We start from the raw sequence: 7432 nt of genomic DNA, 5'->3' as shown, positions 1-7432 counted from the left end.
CAGCTCTGATATAGCAAGGCATGTACCATAAAGAAGTTGGTCTGTTAGCAAGGCTTGGAGCTGCTGTACCATGGAACAGCTCACATTTCCTGAAAAGGTCTTCCATAGCCCAAAAACCTCTGTTTTGCTTGAATTGTTTTAAGTTATTCCTGAATAAGCACCCCAAAGATCTGAGGACTAACAAAGAGGATTAACTTACATATTCTTCTACATTAACAGCTGAGCATTTTACCTTAATACCACTGCTTTTGGGCTTTATTTAACTCTCCCCCATCTCCCAATGGCAGAATATTACCAAATTTCTTCTTAGCAATACTGTGTAAAGCATAAGATTTATTAATTTATTGTGCTACTTTCCAGGCAAGCCAGTATAACAGACAATGCTTGGGACTAAGCAATATGTATTGTAGTTACCACACATATTACCCCTTAAAAATTCATATACAGCAAACAGAACAGACACTCATCTCAAACATGCCAGTATAAAATCTTTGCAAACAATAGCTTGTGTTTTTCTGGTATTTTTTCAGCTTTAAGTTTATTCCACATCTGTCATAGCAGAATGAGAAAGGGGAATGTGGCCCAAGGACTACTTCTAACAAATCCTTTCCTTTATTAGTACAAACAATGTTATTCACCATAGAGCATATGTTCCTATGATTATGTTTTTGAGCAAAAGTATTAATGACATTTTGGCCATATGTCTAGTTATCCTTCTCAGAGTAAGTCTGGGGATTTTTGGTACACTTGCATTATGTAGTGGTCAGAAACTTTAATTAAAAGTTTGAGATGTCAGTATCTCTTTTTTACAGTAAAATAGAAGCCAAATGCAGACCTATCCAATGATTTTGAGCAGTACTCAGCTACTCAAAATAATTTTTATGATTTTCCAACATTCCAACATTATGTAGGCTTTTGAAGGATCTATTTTCCAATGGTGCACCTTTATCGGGATATGAACAAATGGAATTTTAACTGTTTACCTCTGTCTATCCTTGTAATTCCTACACAAATCCTTAAAGCATGGGCAAGTAAAATGGGATGGGAATTTGAAACAGAACATTCCACTGGTTTTGAGGGAGAAGTAAATTTTGTGATCTGGTCATAGTCAACAGTGTCTTTGCAAATTCTTTCATGACTGAAGCAAGGTATTGTAAAAGGAAATACTCCTAATTATTTCTATGTTTCTTCTGAAAAGTCTAGACAATCAACATAGCTTTCAAGAGTCAAGCAACTACCAAGATATTCTATGAAAATTGCATACATGGATCATAATATAAACTTGGATTAGTATTATTCTAGCAATTAAAATAAATAAGCCATACTAAAATCAAGTATAAAGCAAAAATTCAGCATTTCCTTAAACCATCTGATATCTATATTGTCCTCTTTACCTGCTTTTTTATTACATCCTCTGAATAACCAGAGAGAATAATGTTACCTGTACTTTCTTTTAGTGCTTTGTACTTAAGCATGTGAGGAAAGTACTGACTTTCAAGTCGTTAAAAATGAAATCTATTTGTTTGTGGGTCAGGTAGTCACAAACGCTTCTGGAATTAACGCGTGATAAAAGCTGCATCATGGGAGCTTTGCACTTGTCTTACAAGTGCCACTGTAGAGGTTAGAAACACCTCATTGCCCTGTGTCTTTCAAGTGTGCTTCCAGCTAGCCCTGAAAAACACAGTAAAAGCCAAACCCTTTTTAAATCTTTTCTGGAAAAATAAATTGTCTTAACCATGAGCGCTAACATTTCTAGGTTAACAGATAGTGACCCACAAATAGTATCACTGCTGATTAAACCAGTGAGACCACTGATAACCGGAATTCTCATCCACTAGGAAGAGGAGAAATTGATTTCATATGGCCTAGTAAAAAAATAGCTTCTGACTTTTACCAGTGTGGGTGGGATGTGAATGTGATCAATAGTGCATTTCATCACCAATAACCTCAATTACTTCATTTCCTTAAACAATCTCTCAATTTTCTGCTACAGTCTAGCCCTTGAATTGTTTTCCTCTTTAAAGCAGGATGCCTTTCAATTTTCTTTGAAAGCAGGACTTGTCCTGCTGCCAAGATGAGTGAGGGAGGAGGCTCCTGGAGAATATCACAGGCTTTGTATGACCAGGAGGTTGGATGCATGCTCTGTCTCTTTTTAAGCAAGGAGAGGGGGAATGATGGAGGTGTGCTGACCTGCAGCAGCCAAAACAACCTCCAGTGCTTGAAGCTGCCAGTCTGGAGCTCTCCCACTCTGCTGTCCCTGTGCTGCAGTTCAGTCCTTCCAACACCTCAGAATGTATGCTGGAGTGGAGACACCAGCCCCTACAAATGGAGATATCAGGTGCATTTCTTTTGTTTCCTTACAATCCATGCCGGATGGGGAGGAGAGTGCAGAATTCAGCAACCATTATCACCCAAGGACCTGACTTTATTCTCCCAATATCATTTACATCCACAGCATCCTTCCTTCAGCAATTTAAAAAATGTGTTCAAAGCCACAAAAGTAAACAATCCTAATGGTAAGTTTGTTTTTGGGAAGCTGTACTGCGAATTGCTGAAGATGAGGAGAACTGCACCAATAAAAATCCCTAGGTACATTAAAGAACAAATTAAAGACTCAGGTCATGCATTCAGTTTGGTAAAGTTTAAACATATGAATTTTGATATCTCTGAACATTAAGTCCAACACCTGCAGCTGTTAGAAAGTTACACTTGCAGACTAAACCTGCCTTAATCCTAGAAGTGCAAAAAAAGTGACTACCTGTCAGTAAAACCATATCTTAAGCATGGTGGATTTTGAGAAATTGAAAGAAAAGGTAAGAATTTCCTTTTGTGCTCAGCATAAAAGCTTTCCAGAAAATGAAAATACAAGACTTTAAATATTTTCTTATTTAAGTATTATTGCACACCAGACAATATTTCCTTGAAATAATAACAGTTGCTATCCAGAATAGCAAAGTAAATCTTCATTACTATAAAAGAGGCATTTCTCCAGGCTGTCATGAAAAATGCTCTTCTGATTTAAAAATGAAAATGGTTTTGTTAGTGGAATATCTGAAGAAAGTTATAAAACAAACATATGAATTAGAAAATATTGCTCTTCAGCTCACAACTCATGCTGTAAAATCAAAATCGAAATGGAAATTTAAAAAAAAAAAACAAACAAAAAAGTATCTATAGTCTTGGGAAGCTCAACTTCATCCAAAAAGCACAGTGAGGATTCCTGTATTTCCAAGCTTTTTATTACTAATGGGTAAGGCCAGATTGGTAGACCTGGTTTTAGAATCAGGAACAAACTTGACCTAATTCTTTTAGAAGTTGATCAATGCTGCCCTGAAACAAAATAAAGGTGCTGCCCAGAGTTAACTGAAGGTCAATGCTTCTAATGGCTCAAACAGCATCTCTTCCATCATTCCTGATTATTTATATGGGGAGGGAAAAAAATATTAAAAACCCCATTAAAACCCCAACTTTGATGGCCTTTCTTTTCTCCTGTTTTTATGTTCCTACCCTAAAATTCTGACTCAGCTATTGACTTCAGGGAGAGTAGGATCAAACCTTGAATGAATAAAAACACTCAGTGGACATGGAGGGCAATATGTGTCAATCTGAAACTAAATTTCTGTGAGATACTTGTGCTTAGTGCATCTGAAACAATCAAATGTTGCTGCTGAAATCTCAGGAATACAACTACAGTATTAACTAGAGTCACAATAATAATGACACCGTTTCAACACAATTCATAATTTTCATCGTGAACACAGCAGCAAATGAATGAAACCTGTCCAGTCCCGTGCCTGATGCTGATCTGCAAGTTCAGGTAACACAAATGAGCACAGCTATCAGACTTTCTTTCACATGCTGGATAAAATGGAAATATTCAAATGTCCAGGGCCTCCTGACTGGTGCAGGTGATGTTATTCCCTGAAGTGATGCTGCCATCTTGTGAGGGAAAGGCTTAAATCCACTTTTATTTTCATTCCTGAGATGTATCCACAGTGGCTGGCGATCTGGGACACGCAGCTCAGGAACAGCCAGGGAGGGGAGCTGGACATTTGCTCTCCCTCCCCAAAACCAGCTCCTTGGACACAGAGTGGAGAGAACAGGCAACACTGTCCAGGAATTAAGAATTCTTCCAAGCAAGCTCACCCTTGGTGAAGCAGAATATTCAAATTGCAGTGGGGCATTCAAATCAAAGAGAACTTGCATTTCAGGTGGAAATGAAAGCAGAGGAACCACAGGCAGGTCATGCTAAAAGTTGGTGAACTCTACTTCCTTTCTTCTAAATTCCACTGTGCAGCTGGTACCTTGTGCTGCTAGATTGGGAAACCCAAGCAAATTTTAAAAAATGCCTTTTGCATGGCCAGATATTCCATCCATCCACCAGTCCCTGACATTAGGATCAAGGGACAGGGTACAGCTAAAGTGAACAAAGTAATTTCTTGAGTTTTTCACCAAATAACACACCACTGTTATTCTAACTCTAATATAATATCTTACATTTTTCTGAATCTCTGTATTCTAATTCTCCATACTCTCATCCAAATGCACACACACCAGATTTCAAGACAAGAACTAGAAGCACCTACAGTGGGATTGAATTTCACAGCATGGCCTAAAGAAACTGACTGCTATTAAATCTAGAGTGAAATTTTCCAACAATGCTTCTACAACTGAAAATGTCACTTCCAAGTGTTGCATGCACTCAGCATGAATCTATTTTGAAAAAGAAATAAAGTAGCTTCAGTATGATCAAAACATTCTGATTTCATCTTTGTGAATGGAGTATTTAAATCTTCTATTTCCACGTTTATAATATGTAATGCAGAAAATACAATTTTATAGTGTTTCATTTCTTGAAAGCAACTAGAACATGTATGGTATTCTAGAGACCATACACCACAGAGTCTATGTACATTCAGTTTTCACATGGGCATACCCAGAAATGTCCCTAAAATTAATTTTATTAGCACACCTAAAGGTTTACTGTTGCTGGAAAAAAACCCACCTGCTCCTCCTGGCTGCAAAATCCATGTCTTTCTGCAAACCTCCCACACCAGAAACTGCATCCTGCTGTTTGGGTTTAGAGTTGTAGCTACAAGCAGTGACCTCTCTGCTCTCCCAAAATGCAAATTGGTTATGTTAAAATAAGTTATTTTAATAATCCCTCACAGGTGTTACTGAAATGAATCTGTTACTTGGCAGTTGGAGCAGCTGGTGAGGGGACAGTGCCCACCACAGTGTTAGATTTTATTCCTGCTCTGTCGCAGACTGTTACAGCTCTGGCTCTTCATTCATTCCCTTGGAAAAAGAGTGGAAACCACCATCGTGCCCTGTCTTTGAACAGCACAGCTATTCACACAGAAGTAAAATGTTTTGGTATCTCTGAAAGAAAGGACAGCCTCAATTATCAGACATTTTGGCACTTGCCAGTTGCAAACTATTGTTGTCGTGTTGTGAGGGTCCCCAGGATGAGGTGAGAGATGAGAATGTGACTTCAAGTTCTCAGAAGGCTGATTTATTATTTTATGATATTATGCTGTATTATATTATGTGGTATTCTATTCTATTCTATTCTATTCTATTCTATTCTATTCTATTCTATTCTATTCTATTCTATTAAACACTATACTAAAGAAAGAGAAAGGAGACATCAGAAGGCTTGACAAGAATGAATAATAAAAACCTGTGACTGACCAGAGAGTCTTGAAACAGCTGGACTGGGATTGGTCATTAATTAAAAACAATTCACATGGCACCAATCAAAGATGCACCTGTTGGTGAACAACCTCCAGACCACATTCCAAGCAATCAGATAATTATTGTTTATGTTTCTTTTCTGAGGCTTCTCAGGAGATAAATCCCGGCAAAGGGATTTTTCAGAAAATGTCATGGTGACAAACTATGTGTAATGTATTCATTAGCTTGCAGCACGCCCCAGCATGCACGGTGTGAGCCAAGAACACCTTTTTCTCTCTGCCTGCTCCTTCAGAAGGGCTGGCAGAAGAGGGGAAGTTCTACCCCAGGCTTTCCAAAGAACAGTTCTTCACTGGGAAACTGTCAACCAGACAATCTGGCCCTACATAATTATAAAATGTTTTTGTTGCTTGACTTAACAGCAAGATCTGCTCCTTGTAATTACTTGGAAGAGCACTGAATCAAAAGATACATTCTACTGCCTCCTCTGTAAAACAGGTTGCCTTTTATTCACGACAACAATGGCCCTGAATTTTATTCTAAATTTAATAAGCTTAGTGAGTCTGGAGTCTCTACACTCTATATTCAATTATCTAACCTGAAATCACAGCCTAAAATAAACTGTGTTAATCAGAGATTAGAATATGTTGTAGTTCTCCATCTGCAAAACTGTTGTGGACTTTGGGCAACAGCCTCTGAATCCTTTGATGCTCCACATTAATTCCTGTAAATATGAATGTTTCTGGCCTGAGAGAGGAGCAGGTAAGGGGAAAGGATGATGTGACCCACATTCACAAGCAAAACCCTCTCTTTGTATTTCCTGGTGCTGGTTACCCAGCTGACAAATGGAGCTTTTTAACTTGCTGGAGTCTGAGAACTCTTTGAGAAATGGACTCAGGAGATGTATCTATTTCACTTGGAAAGCAACCTTACACTGCCAGCATGCAGGCGTCCCTTCAAAGCTAAGGGGCTTTGGTTTTAATATGATTTATCTCTGTATCTCACCTCAGAATGTTAGTCTGCCCTCAGGTATTTCACCTCTCCTACACACCTGAACTTTGCTGTTTTGAACCTCTTAAAATTAAACAAACAAACAAACAAAAAACCCCCAACAGATGCATTACAACTGTGGAATACCGAGGACATGTTTGCAAGGATGGTGTGTACACACTGTTCTTCCTCCAAAACATGAAAAGCCATAAAACCCATCCAGCAGGCCAAGGAAGGACATCTCCAGAGTCAGCAAATGCCCCGTGGGGACTCAGTGACAGAGGCTGGGGGTCACTGTGTCCTCACAGTCCCTCTGCAGCCCTGGCCACCCAGCCAGCCACAGCCAGCAGCCTCCTACAGGGGCCAGGAACGGCTCTGGCCACCTGGACAAGCCAAATTCTGCTCCAAACCACGCCAGGAGTTTGGGAACCAGAGCAAGAACTAAGAGGTCTGAATCTCTGAGCTCCCCTGAGCTGACCTGAGCTTCCTACAAGAATTCTCATGTCAGAAAAACCTTTTCTTGGCAAGCAGTAAACATTCACAACTCTATTGAAGTGCAAAGGAGCTGAAAACACTAAGGTGCTTCCAGAGTTGCAAAATTCTGCTTCCCTTTTCTTTTTTCTTTAAAGCCTTTTCCTCTTTTCTTCTTTTGAAGGAGTGTCAGTTGTGGCTACAAGTTCATGGGGAAGATCTACAAAAGTATCTCCAGCTGAGCTGAGCCAAGTATCCAACACACCTGCAGGGAGAT

Source organism: Camarhynchus parvulus, chromosome 5 (genome assembly GCF_901933205.1).
Source record: "Camarhynchus parvulus chromosome 5, STF_HiC, whole genome shotgun sequence".
NCBI classification, from domain to species: Eukaryota; Metazoa; Chordata; class Aves; order Passeriformes; family Thraupidae; genus Camarhynchus; species Camarhynchus parvulus.
This window is presented reverse-complemented; position numbering follows the sequence as displayed.